General features: G+C 45.4%; 1 long non-coding RNA gene across 1 annotated transcript in view; it reads right to left on the reverse strand.

The window, feature by feature from the left end:
• LOC119853754 overlaps window positions 1–16100 on the reverse strand; it is a 29200-nt gene that overhangs the window by 370 nt on the left and 12730 nt on the right. Inside the window, exons 2-4 of the long non-coding RNA XR_005292204.2 lie at window positions 7672–7902; window positions 4204–4275; window positions 1048–2938 (exon numbers count right to left, since the gene is read on the reverse strand). This is a non-coding gene — a long non-coding RNA (uncharacterized LOC119853754). The remainder of the gene's footprint in view (window positions 1–1047; window positions 2939–4203; window positions 4276–7671; window positions 7903–16100) is intronic.

Raw genomic sequence — 16100 nt, forward strand, 5'->3', positions numbered from 1 at the left:
ATAAGCAGTGGAAGTGCATTCCTCACACAGTTCCAGCAATGTGCCTCCACACTGTTCTGTTGGGACCACCTCTATGACATGGAGGATAATTCAGTTTCCGTGCCCAGAAATTCTTGGTTTCTCCACTGACACTGACACCGAGGTTACAAATGTGATGATGGGTGAACAACCACTTGTCCACTAGGAGCTGGACTGAAACACCAGCCTCATTTTAGCTAGGACCCTTCCCCCCCAGAAGCTGTCTAATGGCAATGTTTTTCATTTATTAACAAACTGGGCTTAATTTGAACTAGAAGGTAATGTCTCTATCTATCGCTCCATAAAAAACACACTCTGAATGTATAAGCTCAGATGGGTACGAAGTGAGAATGTTCCTCGCTCTCCTCCCCCCACACGCCCCAATGTATTCTCAGGTTCGTTCCTCTCCTTCTACTGAAGCATCCGGAATGGCTATTGCTGGAGATGAGATATCAGGTAGGGTGGGCCGGTACTCTGGTGCAGTACTGAGAATACTCCTCAGGCACTTGGCTGGTGGGTCTTGCTCTCATGCTCAGGGTCTGATCACCATAGTCATGCTTGGAAAGGAATCCTCCCCCATGTCAGATTGGCAGGGACCTTGCGGGATTTTCACCATCCTCTGTAGCATGGGGCCCAGGTTACTTACTAGGTTCATTTAACCAAATCAGTTCCTTGCCACTGCAAAGGCCTTGAGCATTGGTCCCTCCTGTTCTCTGCCTGTGGCATACAACAGTCAGTCTCCTAGGGCTGTAGTACTTTAGCCTAATTCTGTTTGTTTCGTTTAGTGTTAGGGTTGTGTTGGTGGCCTGTGATATACAGGAGATTAGACTGGATGATCTGCTAATCTCTTCCCAACCTTACACTCCACGACATTAAGATATTAAAGTGGAGCTGCTTGAATTTTTTTTTTTTACAGTACAGATTTCTATCATAAAATATAGTTTTATCAAAACTGAAACATTTCACAGGTGTGTGAATTTTGCTGATGTTATTATGGGGCATGTAAACATGTTACCTCCTCCTGGTCACCCTCTTGTGGCCTCAGGGCAGCCCTGCACATGGCCCATTGACTCAGTTTCCTTCTTCATTCTTTAAATAAACTCAATTCAGCCTTCAGAGTATATAAATTAGAATCTATAGAATATATAAAGATGTCCTACTACTGTAAACCAGAATCCCCATGACACAGTCCAAATGGTATATTCCTCCAAACAGTCCTACAGCAAATGCAGCTTTGGCATCTCTCACTACATCCCAGGTCATCTTTCATGTACAGCTCCAACTCTTCCCTGGAGTATTCATTGGGCTCACTCTTCCATCATTCCCCTGCCTTCAACTCCCACCCCTCTTCCTGGCCTCCTGCTTCAGCTCTCCAGCAGGTGTCTCCCTCTGCTGCTCTCAGCCTTCAGCCCTCTCTGGCCCCCAATCTCTGGCCCGGAGAAGTTTGTAGGTGACCCCTGACTGCCTCCTGCTTTCACCAGCCTGATTTGGCTCTACTGCTCAGCCAGGGAATTCTCTCCCTTTCTCAACTCTGGGTTAAGGCTTGTGAACAGTTCTTTATAGCTCCCTGGGCAGCCCCATCCTCCTCATTAAACCACACTAGGGCACACCTGACCTGGAACAGAAGTGCTGAGCCCAATTTTACTTAAGAAGCTAGCTATGCTGTTACAGGGAGAAAAGCTGAAATGAACTCTTTCAACTTCCTCATTTCAGTAATGCCAAATGGTTCATTCTGATAAGGTTAAACTATTTCACTTTTTACTATTTTACTTTAGCATTTTGATCAATTCCATCTAGACTTGTATTAATATTTACATGACGTTAGATTTAATATTATACTGGTTCTGCATTATCCAAGAAAATGTTCTGATGTTTTCACATTGAATTTTTAGAATTTCCATTCCTTGAGAATTTTGACTTTTTATTCCAATTTGGAACACAAACACTTTCACAATATCAAAATTTCCAGCAGAATAGAATTCCATGTTCAGACACAGGTCTCTGTATTAATGCGTGCATTGTGGCTTTATATTTCAGTCTGATTGTGACCCTTTCTTCTACCTAGTAAATAAATAATGTCTCTTCTGACTGCTCAGTTAGAGCATGTTGCAGGAAGTGTGCTCCTGTGGGAGTTCTCTTTGACATGACATATTTTCTCCTAAAATTTAGCTTATTGAATTTCTCTTTGATTTCCTTTGCTGAATGGGCTTGCCAGAAAGAAACATGTAGCTTAATATCTCTAAGGCAATAAGAATCTTCACAAAGTTGAGGAAGCAGTACTAACTAAGGTCATTCTGGAGAGAAGGTGGGGGGGGAATCCCCTTCTGACTTTTCCCTCTTTAACTCCAGTTCAGGGTAGAATCACGGAAACTGGAAACTTTTGAATGTGAAGGATTCTATTTTTCTTTTAAAGCTTCCGTACTCTCCTCCCCCTGCCCCGCTGCAAAAAAAAAAAAAAAAAGGTATTCTGCAGAATAGTGTAGTATTTCTTCATTTTTAAGGATTGAGTCACACAATAGGTTACCCAGATGGGTTGGAGTTTGGGCTCTCTTATAAATTTCAACACAAGACGAAAGGTTTGATCTCACTTACACCAGTTTAAGTCCTCAGTTACGCCAGGGTATATGGAAGAAGATCCACAATACACAAACTCCGATAGAACTGGAGCCTGGAGGTTGTTCCATTACTTTGATCCACTTCCTGGATTTATAATATATTGGTGTTCCCGCCCCAACATATCCAAATGCCTTCAAAGGTTCTTTAAATTGGCAACAATGGGGAAAGGATCTGATTAGCATCACTTACAACAGTAAATGGAAAAAATCACAAAGAGTCCCAACCAGCTGAAGAAGATGGCTATCAGTAAGGTTTATGATATGAAGATCTTACTGAAGAACCACAATAGGTGTGTTTGCTCCATCTGAAATAGAAACACCATAAGAAGGGAGACTGATCTGTGTGAGATTCATGATTATGTTAAATCTTCCCTTCCTTCCCCCCAGCCAAAAAACAAAAGAAAAAGAAAGAAAAGAAAAAGAAAAAACGTTCAGTGGAAATCCCTAGTAAAGAAGGATCGTAGGGCTGCCCCATTTTCCTGGAGCATTAACTTCATGACCAAATTAATGGGACATTAGGCCATAGAGATTTTTTTAAGCTGCAAATGTCTCTCAGTGAAATGCCTATTGTTTAAGTGTGTGCCACTATATTCAAAAATAACCAGGGCTGGCTTTTGGTTAACAACGCTAAACTGTGAGGCTCATAAGGGTGGACCTGGGAATTTGGGCACCATAATTCTCTTTGGCTCTTTTGAAAACCCCAGCTATAACATATACACATATTGATGGGTATTGATTGATCTGTGTTGTGTGCTCTAGAAATATTTATCACTATAGCCAAATGTTAGGGATAGATTTACCTCAGAATGTTAGTTTTAGCTTTCAGTTTTAGCTTAGATGGACATCCAGAATACACTTGTTGCATCTGCAGCTTATCCAAACTTTCAGCGGGCACCATGGCTCCCTTTCCAGTACAGCCTTCTCCTTCCCCACTCAACAAATATTTCCTCTTATCTAATGCACTCTTCTGAGGAGAAGGAGGGACAGTCAGCTACGGGGACCAGCAGTCAGCTACAGGGACTTTCCAGATGTGCTTACTAATTCTCTCAGTTCTTCACAGGGATGACTGAAGCTCCCCACCTCCTCTTTAAAAATGGGGAATAACTCTAGACCCACTCCCCCATGTCCAGTTTGGGGCATACAGCAGGCTTCCTCTCCACTTTTGAAGGGGAAAATACTACTTTCTAAGCCACTGGGGTCATGTAATCACTATAGTAAAATGGTGATCTCACCTTCACTCAGGTAGTCCCTTCATGCGACTATTTGAACATTGGCCTGCTAAACCCAGGGTTGTGAGTTCAATCCTTGAGGGGGCCATTTAGGGATCTGGGGCAAAAATTTGGGATTGGTCCTGCTTTGAGCAGCGGGTTGGATTAGATGACCTCCTGAGGTCCCTTCCAACCCTGATATTCTACGACACATTTAAGACCCCTCCACAATCCCTTCCTCTACACAGAAATGCATTTCCATGTTCTGGTGCCCTTCACCTCACAGGTTCATGAAGTATGGTGGATAGGTCTGTTACCCCCTTCCCCTGCCCCACGCCTTTCAAGTTGATATACTTACATACCTGAAATCCAGTGATGATGGCAACCATGAAGTCTGGAGAGATGCTGCAGTAGGTTATCCAGAAGACCCCATTCTGGAGGGGAAAATTAAGCGAGAGCAGACAGAGTCTGTTAATAACACATTCGCTGCTTTCCACTGCAGAGCTCTCAAGGTGCAAAACTTAAGATGTGTATGACTTGACAAGCCTATAAAGCACTTGCAATTAGGGTGGGTAGGTTTGGCACCAGGAAGAGGATCTAAAAGGCCAGAGGAACAGCCATCTGAAAAGGGAAGTAGGAGGCACTTGTCACAGAAAGAAATTGGAGGGGTTTGGCTGTCTAAAAGAGGGCCAGGGCACTTGTAGCAAAGGCAGCAAGAGGTGTTGGTTAAGAGAGGGAGTGGTGAGGAGTGTTTTCCCCTTCATCAAGTGCACATTTTGGTTTGTTATTTTAAAGTTGCTAGAATTGAATTTTGTTCAGTATTTTTAGCTATCTAGGGACAGATTCTGATACCCTTCCTCAGACTGAGTCCTGGTAACTTTTCTGGCGATTGGGGGATGGCAGGGATGAGCTTTGAAAGGAATCCTGGGCCTGATTCTGATCTCATTAACAAGTATAAAGCAGGAGTGACTCCATCAAAGTCAACAGAGTTACACCAGTTTTGAACCAGTGTAAGTGAGGTGAGACTCAAGCCTCTTTGGCTCTACTGCTCCCCATTCTGTGGGTGTGAGATAGGTAAGACTGCCATTCTCCAGGGCTTCTGTACTGCACTGTAGAGTTGCTAGGCATCGCTACGCTGCTCATAATAAAAGGCCACCATTATCTCGAAGTGTTTGGCTACCAATGGACACTTGACATAAAGTGTGTGGTTTTTTATTTTTAAATCTCCTTTCTGACCACCCCGCCTTGAATATCATTGGAGCAGATAATTCAATTTTATATTTGCACTTTAGTTTTTATTTTAATTTATACTGCACAGTCTGGTGAAAATATATCCTGCTTTGTGGAAAACAAACCACAAAAGACTATCTGTTTGTTTTATCTGTGTAATAATGGAAGCATATTGTCAAAAAAAATTAGAATGGTAGAGGTATAGACAGGAGGATTTCCTCCGGAAATGGTGAGTTATTTTACTATAGGACAGAGGTGGGCAAACTACGGCCCAGCGGCCGCATCCAGGCCTTCAGACATTTTAATCCGGCCCTCGAGTTCCAGCCAGGGAGCGGGGAGCGGGTCCAGGGCTTGTCCTGCTCTGTGCATGTCAGGGCTCCACGCGGCTTCTGGAAGCAGTGGCACATCCCCCTTCCACCTTCTATACATAGGGACAGCCAGGGCGCTCCGCACACTGCCCCCACAGCTCCCATTGCAGGGGCAGTGCCTGTGGATGGGGCAGCGCGCAGAGCTTCCTGGCCGTGCCTCCGCATTGGAGCTGAAGAAGAGGACATGTTGCTGCTTCTGGGAGCTGCTTGAGGTAAGCGCCGCCAGGAGCCTGCACCCGACCCTGTCCTGCACCCCAACCCCCCACCCCAGCCCTAATCCCCCTCCTGCCCTCCGCACCCCTCAGTCCCAGCCCGGAGCACCCACCTGCACCTCCAACCCCTCATCTCCAGCCCCACCCCAGAACCCGCATCCCCACCCAAAGCCCTCACCCCCTCCCGCACCCCAACCCCCAATTCCATGAGCATACAATTTCCATACCCAGATGTGGCCCTTAGGCCAAAAAGTTTGCTCACCCCTGCTATAGGAGGAAAGGAAGTGAATGTAGTAAACTACAATGATGCAGTAAGTTTGATAGATATTGATCAACATTGACTTGACTCTGTTTTCACTTACGCTGGTGTAATCTCATTGACTGCAATGGAGTTACTCCTGCTCTACACTGGTATAGATGAGCTCTGAACTGGACATTTTGCATTAGTGTGATTAAAATTCTAGTCACTTAGTCTACTCTAGCTCAAGACTTGCACATAAGGGTTAATGACAGGTTTCAGAGTAGCAGCCGTGTTAGTCTGTATTCGCAAAAAGAAAAGGAGTACTTGTGGCACCTTAGAGACTTACAAATTTATTAGAGCATAAGCTTTCGTGAGCTACAGCTCACTTCATCGGATGCATTAAGGGTTAATGAAACAGACTGGAGATGTACAGAAGAGGTTTATCACATTAAAATGGTTATTGTACATGGATTCATACAAAAGTATGAAATCACAGTTTTTGATGAGATTAGAATTTTAACTGAAATATTCTTTAATTTGCAAGGAATTTGGAGATAGTTTAAAAAATGTATTGTGACAGGATCGGGCCAGATGGCTATAGGAGAGTAATAGAAGGCAGATATATTAGCCCCAGGCTAAGTAGGTCCCTTTTCCCTGGGTAAGGTAACAGGGAAGGTTCCAGAACAATCAGGAACCTTCTGGAGACAATGAAGACAGGCTGATTAGAACACCTGCAGCCAATCAAGAAGCTGCTAGAATCAATTAAGGTAGGCTAATTAGGGCACCTGGGTTTTAAAAAGGAGCTCACTTCAGTTTGTGGTGTGCGTGTGAGGAGCTGGGAGCAAGAGGCACTAGGAGCTGAGAGTGAGAACGCGGAATGAGGTGTACAAGCATTATCAGACACCAGGAGGAAGGTCCTATGGTGAGGATAAAGAAGGTGTTGGGAGGAGGCCATGGGGAAGTAGCCCAGGGAGTTGTAGCTGTCGTACAGCTGTTCCAGGAGGCACTCTAGACAGCTGCATTCCACAGGGCCCTGGGCTGGAACCCGGAGTAAGGGCAGGCCCGGGTTCCCCCCAAATCCTCCCAACTCCTGGTCAGACACAGGAGGAGTCGACCTGGACTGTGGGTTCAGAAAAATGGCCAAGCTGAGGGCTGCCATGAAGCTCCAAGGCGAGCAAATCTGCCAATAAGCGCAAGACCCACCAAGGTAGAGCAAGAACTTTGTCACAGTATGAAGAAAGTACAGTTATGAGCCTCATTCTCCACTCCTTTGTGCCTTTATTCAGTCATCTACACCTGCAGTAAGTAGGTGTAAAAGTATTACCAAATCCTATTTCTCTATTAGTTTATGCACAGGTTAGTTCTCCACATTCGCTTGACACTTGTTTTGCACAGGTGTAAATGACAACACAAGGTGAATCAGGCCCTGTGTCTGTTTGTTGTACATACTCCTCAATAATGATGCCATAAAATACTGTTATAAATGAAAGAAAACTTCCCCTGTCTTTCTGTTACATAGGAAATGCACTCTGTGTGAAGAGTTCTGACCATGCAGTTGGGAATACGCCAACTCAGTCCTACAACAAGGTGTAGGATAAGAGGTGGGAGTAAACTTCTGTTCAAAGGATTATTAAATCAAAAGATAAATGTTTATTTAAAAAGCATAACAGCATGTTTCTAAACCACTATAAATTGGAACTACTGAGTGTAGATTGATGAGCAAAACCAGAGCAACTATGTACACTGTCTAAGTTTTCAGAAGACAGGTAGACATTTTACCTTTGAAAGGGCATAAGTGGTGCAGTTGTTTAATCCGTTTGTCCTTCTGTTCTTAGAAGCAAAGTCTTCTGGCACAGTATCACAGGTAGCATCTGTTTTGTGTTCATATCAATCTTGAGTGGTCATCAGTCAGCATTTAAGCCACCACAAATTCAGCAACTCTGGAAATCGCTCTTGGGGAAATCCCAGGATTGGAACAGCAGGAATGCTGCTGGCCTGGATTAAGAGAAACTGACATCTCTTTGTAAGGAAGCTCACATGGAGCCATATGTACTGCATGCTTGCCTTAAGTCAGTGCAACCAAACCTTTACGCAGACTGCAAAAGCTACCAAACAAAACCAAGAAAACAAACTAAGAGCCAATTCCTGGCCCTGTGTACAAGACAGCAAGAGGCAGAGTAGCCTATGACCACGAAATAAACCATCTATTCACAGCTCAACCATTCCTGAGTTAGCTTGGTGCACATCGGAAGTGAGGACACAGGGTCTGTTCTGCAATAACTAAGGGCATGGCTAGACTTGCGAGTTAGAGCACATTAAAGCAGCCCAGTGCGCTCTAACTTATGACGCGTCCACACTGGCAAGGCAAGTAGAGCACTCCGACTCCGCAGCTAGAGCACTTCTGGTACTCCACCTCGGCAAGTGGAATAACATTTGGTGCACTCCCGCTGGAGCGCCTCAGCGCCTATGTGAACATCCTGGTCTGTTAGTGCGCTCTGATCGGCCACCAGAAGGGTCCCACAAGGCCTGTTCTAGCTACTCTGGTATTCACTTTGAACTCTACTGCCCTGCCCTCAGGTGACCAACCATCAGACCCACCCTTTAAATTCTCTGGGAATTTTGAAAATCCCCTTCCTGTTTGCTCAGCCAGGCATGGAGTGCTCTCAGCAAATCTTTCCAGGTGACCATGCCTCCATGAGCCAGGCGATCCCCAGTATGGAGCAATGGCAAGGTGCTGGACCTCATCAGTGTTTGGGGGAAGGAAGCTGTCCAGTCCCAGCTGTGCTCCAGCCATAGGAATGATGATACCTTCAGGCAGATATCAAGGGACATGATGGAAACGGGCCATGACCGGGACGCTCTGCAGTGCAGGGTTAAAGTGAAGGAGATACGGAATGCCTTCCGCAAAACCCCAGAGGCAAACAGCCGTTCCAGTGCTGCCCCTGCGACCTGCTGTTTTTACAAAGAGCTGGATGTGATACTTGGGGGCAAACCCCACCTCCACGCCGGGGACCACCATGGACCCTTCAGAGCACAGTCTAACAAGGCAGGAGGAGCAGGAGGAGGAGCAAAGCGGGAGCGAGGGTGCTGAGGAGGAGCAAGACACCCCGGCATCCCTAGATGCATGCAGCCAGGAGCTGTTCTCAAGCCAGGAGGAAGGTAGCCAGTAGCAGCGGCCCGTGCTTGGGGAAGGACAAACACTGGAGGAGGTTCCCGGTAAGTGGCTTTTATTTTGGGAAGGAAGTTATTCAGTGCGGGTTTGTGGGGCGAGGAGGGTTGGGGTTGCATGCATGTCTAGATGCGGAATAGGGCATTGATGTGCTCTCTCATTTCGTGGTAATCAGCCTCAGTGATCTCTTCAAAGGTCTCATCCAGAACTTGGGCAATGCGCTTGCGCAGGTTTCTTGGGAGAGTCGCTGTGGTCCTTATCCCAGTTAGGCTAACATGTCCACACCACTGTGCCGGGAGGGGTGGGGGGACCATAGCTGCACACAGGCAAGCTGCATATGGGCCAAGGCAGAAACCACATTGTAGTAGAAGACCCTCCCTTGTTTCCCAGGTCACCCTCAGCAGCGAGATATCTTCCAGGACGAACTCCTGTGGAAAATGTGGGGATAGTGTTCAGTTTAGGAGCTCCCTGCAGCTGTTGGCTCTCCCCAAGGCACAGAAACCCAGAGAACAGTACAGTCATGAAAGAAGCAGTCCCCCTTGACCCTGTGCTTACTCACCATTTTGGGGCTCCTGTGGGCTATGCATGCATATTTTGGGATGGGCAAATTATGAGATTGTGTAGTCTGTGCTTGCCCTCCTTAAGTACAGGGGAATCATTGCTCTGTCTGGTGTGAACAATGCTGCCTCTGTTAAGTGTTGCATTTTGCCTTTACAGATACAACCTTGAGATCTCAGCTATCCGTGTTATCACTGACCGAGAGACTGCAAAGAATCAGGAAGATGCCATGTAGAAGCAGAGGACATGCTGCATGACTTCATGCAGCACTCCCTTAATGACAATCAAAAAGTGCAGGAGAGTCGGAAAAGTGAAAGGATGGTCTGCCAGCAAAATGCGGATCGCCAACACCAAAGCACAGAGTGGCTGATAAGCATCATGGAGCGCCAAGCGGACTCAATCCAGGTGCTCGTAGTCATGCAGGCGGAGCACTACCGCCCCCACCCCCCTCTGCAGCCCTTGTCCCAAAACTCTTTCCCTTGTGCCCCCATGTCACCTCCAACCCACTTTCACCAACATCCGGGTTCTTATCACCACCAGCTGCTCCCAACATCTATAGCTTCATCACACAGCCCTGAAAACTACGACCCTTACCCACTGCACTCAACCCCCATCACCATGCAGTATAGCCATCCTGAAATGCAGCACTCATTGCACAGCACTCCAAACAGGAAGGCTGAGTATGATAACAGGACATACGCAAACCTGTGATTGTACCGTTCCCCATGCCACCCCCTTACCCTTTGTGTTTCCCAAGCAGTTGTGTTTCTTTTCCGTAAATGCATTTTCTTTTCATTAAATGGATTTTTTTTTGCTTTGAAAACATTCTTTATGATTGCATAATGTAAAAGATATCTTAGCTCAGGAAAGCAACAGGCACTGCAAGTCAGTGTATCATACATAGCAAACACAGATTCCTACTAACATTGGAACCACTGCACTTCAGTCCCATGCAGGACATTACACATTACTGGTGGCTTTCAGCCTCAAATTGCTCCCTCAAGGCATCCCTAATCCATGCAGCCTCTCGCTGGGCCCCTCTAATAGCCCTGCTCTCTGGCTGTTCAAATTCAGCCTCCAGGTCTTGAACCTCAGAGTTCCATGCTTGAGTGAATCTTTCATAGAATCATAGAATCATAGAATATCAGGGTTGGAAGGGACCCCAGAAGGTCATCTAGTCCAACCCCCTGCTCAAAGCAGGACCAAGTCCCAGTTAAATCATCCTAGCCAGGGCTTTGTCAAGCCTGACCTTAAAAACCTCTAAGGAAGGAGATTCTACCACCTCCCTAGGTAACGCATTCCAGTGTTTCACCACCCTCTTAGTGAAAAAGTTTTTCCTAATATCCAATCTAAACCTCCCCCATTGCAACTTGAGACCATTACTCCTCGTTCTGTCATCTGCTACCATTGAGAACAGTCTAGAGCCATCCTCTTTGAAACCCCCTTTCAGGTAGTTGAAAGCAGCTATCAAATCCCCCCTCATTCTTCTCTTCTGCAGACTAAACAATCCCAGCTCCCTCAGCCTCTCCTCATAAGTCATGTGCTCTAGACCCCTAATCATTTTTGTTGCCCTTCGCTGTACTCTTTCCAATTTATCCACATCCTTCTTGTAGTGTGGGGCCCAAAACTGGACACAGTACTCCAGATGAGGCCTCACCAGTGTCGAATAGAGGGGAACGATCACGTCCCTCGATCTGCTCGCTATGCCCCTACTTATACATCCCAAAATGCCATTGGCCTTCTTGGCAACAAGGGCACACTGCTGACTCATATCCAGCTTCTCGTCCACTGTCACCCCTAGGTCCTTTTCCGCAGAACTGCTGCCGAGCCATTCGGTCCCTAGTCTGTAGCGGTGCATTGGATTCTTCCATCCTAAGTGCAGGACCCTGCACTTATCCTTATTGAACCTCATTAGATTTCTTTTGGCCCAATCTTCCAATTTGTCTTTCACCCTTCCCTTTACAAATGTTATGGAGGGTACAGCACGTGGATATAACCACGGGATACTGTTATTGGCCAGATCTGGCTTCCCATACAGAGAGCACCAGCGGCCCTTTAAATGGCCAAAAACACACTCTACAGTCATTCTGCACCAACTCAGCCTGTTGTTGAACCACTCCTGTCAAGGCTCACTGTTTAGGGTTTCATGAGCCATGGCATTAAAGGGTAAGCGGGGTCTCCAAGGATCACAATGGGCATTTTGACTTCCCCTATGATGATCTTCTGGTCTGGGAAAAAAGTCCTGGCTTGCAGCTTCCTGAGCAGGCCAGTGTTCCGAAAGATGCGTGTGTCATGCACCTTTCCAGGCCAGCCTGCGTTAATGTCAATGAAATGCCCACGGTGATCCACAAGCACCTGGAGAACCATAGAGAAACAGCCCTTCCGATTAATGTACTCGGAGGCTAGGTGGGCTGGTGCCAGAATTGGAATATGTGTCCCATCTATCGCCCCTCTGCAATTAGAGAAATCCATCTGTGCAAAGCCAGCCACAATATCATGCACGCTACCTGGAGTCACGGTTCTTCTGAGCAGGATGCGATTAATGGCCCTGCAAACTTGCATCAGCACGATTCCAGTCGACTTCTCCACTCCAAACTGGTTAGCAACCGATTGGTAGCTGTCTGGAGTTGCCAGCTCCAGATGGCAATAGCCACCCACTTCTCCACTGTCAGGACAGCTCTCAATCTCATGTCCTTGTGCCGCAGGGTGGGGGCAAGCTTCTCACACAGTCCCATGAAAGTGGCTTTTCTCATCCAAAAGTTCTGCAGCCACTGCTCATCATCCCAGACTTGCATGATGATGTGATACCACCACTCAGTGCTTGTTTCCCGAGCCCAAAAGTGCTGTTCCATGGTGGTGAGCATGTCCATGAATGCCACAAGCAATCTTGTGTTATATGCCTTACTCGCGTCGATATCATCGTTGGAGTCCTCACTGTCACTTTGGATCTTAAGGAGTAACTCAACTGTCAAACGTGATGTGCTGGCAAGACTCGTCAGCATATTCCTCAGCAGTTCGGGCTCCATTCCCGCAGACCAAAAGGGAAGACAGAGTGCGCAGTATAAAAAATGTTGAAAGATGGTGCCAATTGTGGACGGAAGCAGAGGGATTGCTGGGATGTGAACTGATGCATCACAGGGCATTGGGACAGGACCCAGAATGCCTCGCACCCTGCCCCCTTTCCACAAGCCACAGCGCTAGAACCGGAAGAGGTGCTCTGTGGGATAGCTGCCCACAGTGCACCAATCCCAATGCTGCTGCAAGTGCCACAAATGTGGACACTTTCCCTACTGCACTCTACAAAGGCTGGTTTAACTCAAAGCGCTCTACATTTGCAAGTATAGCCATGCCCTTAATGTGGAGAGTTTCCTGTCCTACCCAACCAATTCTCTGTAGCGCTTGACTAGCAGATTTGGAGATTACTGATGTTGCTGTACGTCTGCATAAGCTTGCCCTCTAATTGTGTCAATATTAACAATATTTTCATTCATGGGAAGTATGAAAGAAGCAAATGAGCCAGAGTTTCTGTCTGCTGTGTGCGCTGTGTTTGGTAAGCTCTCAGGTGAAAGGATGGTTGGAGAAAAGGCCCAGCACGTATTAACTGCAGGAATGCCAAACTCAATCTGATCTGCTTAGGCTTCTGGCAACAACTTGACCAAAGATAGGCAGCTATCTTGGTGCCTAAATATGAATTTAAGTGCCTAAATTTAGGTGCCCAGGTTTGAACATTTTGGCCCTTATTCACAGTGGCCATACTCATAGATTTAACAGATGGATGGGCAGAATTACTCCCGTATTAATAGTGAGATGTCTTTCTTTACAGTGTCCATTCCTGTGAAAGCTTCATTTGTACTACCCTTTATTTGCATATAATGAGTGATGATGGAAAGATTTTTATTTTTCTTCTCATGAAAATAGCTAAGTAAGCTATATTCCTATATCATTAATTTAATCTGTGCAATATAGAGATAACACATGTTGGATCACTCTGATTCAACAGTGTGCTGACAAACATTTGGGATTAACCAATCACATATCATCTTCCTATGCTCCAAATCTCAGCATTTAGGAAACAGTAAAGCACCTTTCTCTTAAAAGCCCTTTCCCCCCACTCTGATTGCACTGCATGATGTTGTGCAGCTTTGTGCTGGGTTGGGTCCCTGTTAGGAGTTTCTCCAAGTAATGTACCCAGGTGGCAATTCTTGGAGACAGTCCCTAACTTTCCTCCCTTCAAAATTCACCTCCATCTGAAACATAGTATCCAACTAGAACTAATTATAGGGCATAGGTCATAAGAAGGTTTATCCTCGTTTCAGTGGCATTTCTGTCCCCCTGAAAATAGCTATTCACTTTCCATACATTTCTTATTCTTGAGCAAATGGATTGCACAGATGGTATATACAACATACTTGATGATAAAGCCCATTAGCAAGAATTTTTAATGAATCTGTAAACTCAGGAATAGTACCGAATGATTGGAGAATTGCTAATATAGTTCCTATTTTTAAGAAAGGAAAAAAAAGTGATCCGGGTAACTACAGGCCAGTTAGTTTGACATCTGTAGTATGCAAGGTCCTGGAAAAAATTTTGAAGGAGAAATTAGTTAAGGACATTGAAGTCAATGGTAAATGGGACAAAATACAACATGGTTTTACAAAAGGTAGATCGTGCCAAACCAACCTAATCTCCTTTTTTGAAAAAGTAACAGATTTTTTAGATAAAGGAAATGCAGTGGATCTAATTTACCTAGATTTCAGTAAGGCATTTGATACCGTGCCACATGGGGAATTATTAGTTAAATTGGAGAAGATGGGGATCAATATGAACATCAGAAGGTGGATAAGGAATTGGTTAAAGGGGAGACTGCAACGGGTCCTACTGAAAGGCGAACTGTCAGGTTGGAGGGAGGTTACCAGTGGAGTTCCTCAGGGATCGGTTTTGGGACCAATCTTATTTAATCTTTTTGTTACTGACCTTGGCACAAAAAGTGGGAGTGTGCTAATAAAGTTTGCAGATGATACAAACCTGGGAGGTATTGCCAATTCGGAGAAGGATCGGGATATTATACAGGAGGATCTGGATGACCTTGTAAACTGGAGTAATAGTAATAGGATAAAATTTAATAGTGAGAAGTGTAAGGTTATGCATTTAGGGATTAATAACAAGAATTTTAGTTATAAGTTGGGGACGCATCAATTAGAAGTAATGGAAGAGGAGAAGGACCTTGGAGTATTGGTTGATCATAGGATGACTATGAGCTGCCAATGTGATATGGCTGTGAAAAAAGCTAATGCGGTTTTGGGATGCATCAGGAGAGGCATTTCCAGTAGGGATAAGGAGGTTTTAGTACCGTTATACAAGGCACTGGTGAGACCTCACCTAGAATACTGTGTGCAGTTCTGGTCTCCCATGTTTAAAAAGGATGAATTCAAACTGGAGCAGGTACAGAGAAGGGCTACTAGGATGATCCGAGGAATGGAAAACTTGTCTTATGAAAGGAGACTTAAGGAGCTTGGCTTGTTTAGCCTAACTAAAAGAAGGTTGAGGGGAGATATGATTGCTCTCTATAAATATATCAGAGGGATAAATACAGGAGAGGGAGAGGAATTAGTTCAGCTCAGCACCAATGTGGACACAAGAACAAATGGGTATAAACTGGCCACCAGGAAGTTTAGACTTGAAATCAGACAAAGGTTTCTAACCATCAGAGGAGTGAAGTTTTGGAATAACCTTCCAAGGGAAGCAGTGGGGGCAAAAGATCTATCTGGTTTTAAGATTCTACTCAATAAGTTTATGGAGGAGATGGTATGATGGGATAATGGGATTTTGGTAAGTAATTGATCTTTAAATATTCAGGGTAAATAGGCCAAATCCCCTGAGATGGGATATTAGATGGATGGGATCTGATTTACTATAGAAAACTCTTTCCTGGGTATCTGGCTGGTGAATCTTGCCCATGTGCTCAGGGTTTGGCTGATTGCCATGTTTGGGGTCGGGAGGGAGTCTTCCTCCAGGGCAGATTGGAGAGGCCCTGGAGGTTTTTTTGCCTTCCTCTGTAGCATGGGGCATGGTTGACTGGAGGGAGGCTTCTCTGCTCCTTGAAGTTTTGAACCATGATTTGAGGACTTCAATAACTCAGACATGGGTGAGGTTTTTCATAGGAGTGGTGGGTGACATTCTGTGGCCTGCGCTGTGCAGGAGGTCGGACTAGATGATCAGAGTGGTCCCTTCTGACCTTAGTATCTATGAATCTATAAATAAGGGAGGAGACAATTGCATTATTCAGAATCAATCTTAACATGAATCCACCCAAATTCTAAATATTTGGATTCACTGATTCTTGATATAAAAAGAAAAGAAAATACTAGATAACCTTGTTTAATATGTCAAACATTCAAAACTTGCATTGCAAATACAATATATTGTTGCCCCTTTGGCCCAAGTAGTTAGTCAAACTTCAGGGCCGTAGAGGACTGTTTCT

Source organism: Dermochelys coriacea, chromosome 3, assembly GCF_009764565.3.
Source record: "Dermochelys coriacea isolate rDerCor1 chromosome 3, rDerCor1.pri.v4, whole genome shotgun sequence".
Classification (NCBI taxonomy): Eukaryota; Metazoa; Chordata; order Testudines; family Dermochelyidae; genus Dermochelys; species Dermochelys coriacea.